Source organism: Camellia sinensis, chromosome 1 (assembly GCF_055761805.1).
Source record: "Camellia sinensis isolate YWXY chromosome 1, ASM5576180v1, whole genome shotgun sequence".
Lineage (NCBI taxonomy): Eukaryota > Viridiplantae > Streptophyta > Magnoliopsida > Ericales > Theaceae > Camellia > Camellia sinensis.
The window spans coordinates 29,686,016-29,690,506 of NC_138961.1; the positions used below are offsets into that span (position 1 = coordinate 29,686,016).

Below are 4,491 nucleotides of genomic sequence, written 5' to 3' on the forward strand. Positions count from 1 at the left end.
ACAATTTCACATATAATGATGTGGAATTAGGGCTGGGCATAGGATTATCCGAACCGCCCAAACTGCCCTACCCGAACCGAACCGCACGCGTGTGGGCGGTTTCGCAAACACATTAGGGTAGGGTGCGGGTTGAATTTTCTACAAATTTTGGGTTGCGGGCGGGTTGCGGGTTTGACCCGCACCCGCCCAACCCGTCCGCATTAAATTAAATTTTTTTTTCCCTTCTTTCAAATCTAGCCGTCCATCTTCTCCCTCACCTCATCTATTACAACAAACAAAACAAAAAACCCTACATTCGCCTCCCTCACTCTCTCAGTCTCATCTCAAAACTCATCACTGTCTCTCTCTCTCTCTCACTCTCTTGTTTCGTTATTCTGCTGCGCCGATCACTCTCTCTCACTCTCTCGTTGTTCATCTCATTGCACCACCGATCTACTCATAGGTAAACTCTTTCTCTCAATCTCTCTCTCTCTCTCTCTTACCCCGATCGTTGATTTTTTTTGTTTTATATATATATCAGATATCACACATATCTCTCTGATCTGATCAGATCCACAGTTTGGTTTTGCATCTCTGCATCAATCGACTCATAGGTAAGCCTCTATTTCTTTCTCTCTCTTTCTCTCTCTCTCTCTGTGCACCGATCGAAGCTGAGTGTTTAAATTTGATTTTTTTTTGTTGGACCAACAAATCTGTTCTTTTTGTTTTGGAATCTGTGCGTTTGTTTTGTTTTGGAATCTGATCTGTTCTGTTAAATCTGTGTTGAATCTGTGTTAATCTGTGTTAAATCTGTGTTAATCTAAATCTGTGTTAAAGTAGTATCCAGAACAGAATTGATAAATGCTGACTGACTAAAACTAGTCTCAGAGTTGGGCAACTTGGTAAGCAAATAAATTTTCTTTTATGATTGTGCTTCAACTGAACACTCACTGCCCAGTTAATTTTATGAAAACAGTGTAAATATTAGATAAAAATGTTGTAATATGAACAAAAGACATTAAACTACTTCAAGATTCTTGAGCTGTGTGTTATTTAATTCTGAGATTGAATCTGAAATTGAATGTATGTTATTTAATTCTGAAATTGAATCTGTGTCTGTTACATTCAAACTGAATCTGTGTCTGTTTACATTCAAACTGAGTCTGTTTAATTGAATCTTTATATTTTTAATTTGTTTAATTTTTAATTTTTAATTTTTAATTTTTAATTTTTAAATCTATTCATAAATCTGTTTAATTTTTAATTTTTTTTTGAATCAGTTCATAAATCTGAGTCTTTTCACCACGAGCAGGATTCAGTTCTGTGGTCAGAAAAACTGAGACCTTGTGCTGAAGCTCTATATATTGTTTTGTTTGAAAATCATAGTCAGGTAGGTGTAGTCTATTCTTGGTATTAAACTCTTCCACAATTTTCAGTAGTTGAAATAAATGCACAAGATGTGTTGGATAGATTTGGTATGCCTATTTGATTTTCATTGTATCCTTTAGCTGCTAGGTCCAGTTGTGGTTTCCATTCTTCAAGAGGCAATGAATGGTTGCCCGACTTCAGTCACTGAAATCACTCCAGGATTACTTCTCAAAGATGCTACTTATGGTGCTGCTGCCTATGTTTATTACGAGCTGTCAAATTATCTGAGCTTCAAAGAATGGTGTGTGCTTTTTTGTGTTTTCGTATCCAGTTCTTATGCATTTGTTTGTCTAATGCAGCTCGGTAATTACCTATTGCTTGGCATTTAAATGGTTATGACTTGTAAGAACAACTTGTAATTGGCAAATTTATTTATTTTTATTTTTGGTTATTTAAGCTGCATATGCTCTATTTTCCACAATTCTCAAACAACTTTAAATTAGGGGCATCACCTAGGATTTTGTTTTCATGGTTTTAAGTGTAAATTATCTACATCCTTTGCATCTGTTGGAAACTATATTCATATTTATTGTGCCTCAAACCTGTCTGAGTGTTAAAATATTGTCAATTCTCTATTAAGCCAGAGTTTTCTAATTTTACATGACACAAACATTGACTTTGGAATCACCTTACTTCAATCCTATTTGAATTAAAAGGACACCAAGGGGGTGTCACTCCTGGACATGAACAAAATTAAAATAGGGAGGTAATTACAAAAATACAAAACTTTATCTTTTTAGAAAAAAAAGGGTTTAAAAATAATTTTTGAAAAAAAGTTCAATCTGCAAACCGCCCGCACATCCGCGAACCCTATTCGCACCAACCGCAAACTGCATTGCGGGCGGTCGCGGGTTGACTTTTTCCCAAACCGCATAAATGCGGGCGAGTCCAAACCGAACCGCAAACCGTTCCAAACCGAACCGCAGACACCCCTATGTGGAATGATGGGTACTAACTTCTGATTTGTCACACACTTAATCATGTGAGATTCTTTTTCCTTATCACGTCATTATAAATGTATTTGGGAATCTCAAATGTGAATCTCTAGCATTCCTTGAATTTATTTATTCCAAAAAAAAAACTTATTTAAATAAAACTTGATTTATAACAAAAACAGTAAAAAAATGAACCAACTACAAAGAAAAGTTAGTGTTTGATATGATAAATAAATTTTAAGGTAAACTACACTGACCTTCTATGTGTTTTTAAAAAAAAATACAATAAGTTTCACAATTTAACATAATTATATTGGGTTTTTTTAAGTTTTTAATTCACGTAATATTTAATCTTCTTTTCGTAAATACAATAAGTTTCACCTCTCAAGCTCTTACCAAAAATCGAGCAAGATCGGACCAACCCAATTCTAAAAATTCTAGTCCCAAGCCCAGACCTATAGTGTAATCGGGCCTAGGCATGGGATTGGGTTGTCTTTGGGCCGGGCCTAACTTTATTTATTTATTTCACCAAAATAGTTTTAAGGTGACGTTGGGCTTCAGGCAAGGCGGGCCTCAAATTGTTCTTGGCCAGGAAAAGTTTGGCCCAGTCCTAGCCCGGAGGGATCAGGTTAGGCTAGGCCTTAAGCCAACAAACCATTGTTACACCCCTAGATGACGTTGAAGTCTTTTTTCCCTAAGAACTGCATCATACACGGGCCCCAGGGCAAGCTTTTATGACGGACTGTGAATGGGTGTATGGTGTGATCGCCTTAACTGATTCATCTTAAGAAAAAAGACTTGAGTATCAGCCCGCAATCACCTTGTATATATATTTGTACATTATACATACACAATTATAATCCATTGTGGGAGCCAAAAAAAAATATCAACTCATTTGGGTCCAGTCCAAATGAAGAGGCCTATCAAACAAATATAAGACCCCCATCTATAAAAGGAAAGCCCCTCGTGGAAGATAGGTATGTCTCATATCTCTGCACCACACAGCACACTCACTTTCTGTCACGACCTAAATCCGCCCCTATAGGTTTAGCATCGTAATTGGCCAATAATCTATAGATTACTGAAGGCCTCTTAACCAAAAATCAAATCATTAGGGGTTAGCGGAAGCAAATAACAAGTATACAGTGTCCATTGAGCTGTGCAGACATATATGAGATAGAAAAATTTAAAACTTAATTTACATGTCTTTGGGAAAGGGTTTGAAAAGAAGGCCTCACAGTTCGGACTCCCGCAGTTATAAATCTAGTCTTACAAGTGTAATGTGAAACTGATAAACACCAAAGGGTCCAAATCCGGCAAACCTTTTTGGAAAATCGATTTTAAATCAAATAATGCCAAAATTAGACTGCTTTTCCAGATACAGAGTCGCTACCTAAATATTTTGTTTTGGAAAAATTTAGGAAACCCTAACTCATGCCAAAGGCCACGTGTCCGTCATCACCAAAGTTGCCTTGGCTCGGGAACTTAGGTACGAGAGGGAAAGGTCATGAAATGAGCACCCCCGCTCGCACGATCAAAGATCAGCCTCTACTAATCATGATATGTTCTTTTATAAACATTATGTGTTCTTATTCCGGTTATTAGGGTAACTTTACTATGTGATGCGTACAAGCAAGTATAGACTAGTCGCAAGACTTGGAACAACTCAGCTCATGTTTGTTTTCAAAAATGGTTTTAATTTGTCACCCTCAAGTGGGCTTAAAGATGCGAATTTGCCACCAAACATAGTGGGCTTAAAACACGATTTACCACAACAAAGTAGGCTTAAAATGTACATTTGTTGAATCATTCCAATTCAAACAACAAACCTTCATCCACAGGCATTCATGCAATTTAGCAAGTAAGCACATAGTCTCATGGCAAGCATGCGAAACATGGCACCATGGCAATCACAGTCATGCAAGTATGCTAAAGCATAAAAACTCACCAAGTACTCCAAGCCAAAACAGAAACTAGTTAGAAAAATGCATGATCCTAACTATACAAAATGCCTAATGCAACACATGCAATAATGTAATTAATAGGCTCGGCTACTAATATGGCATATGAGTTGATTTGAACAGCATGCAATTTAAACACGTATTCAAAGAAGATATTGAAATTGCAATGTAGTTTGAATGATGCACCG

General features: G+C 36.8%; 1 long non-coding RNA gene across 1 annotated transcript; it reads left to right on the top strand.

Moving 5' to 3' along the window:
• Positions 1-517: 517 nt before the first annotated feature.
• On the top strand, positions 518-1,586 carry LOC114304716 (uncharacterized). Its single transcript, XR_014327735.1, has 3 exons — positions 518-593; positions 1,260-1,369; positions 1,488-1,586. It is a non-coding gene; the product is annotated as an uncharacterized LOC114304716 (long non-coding RNA).
• Positions 1,587-4,491: the final 2,905 nt, after the last annotated feature.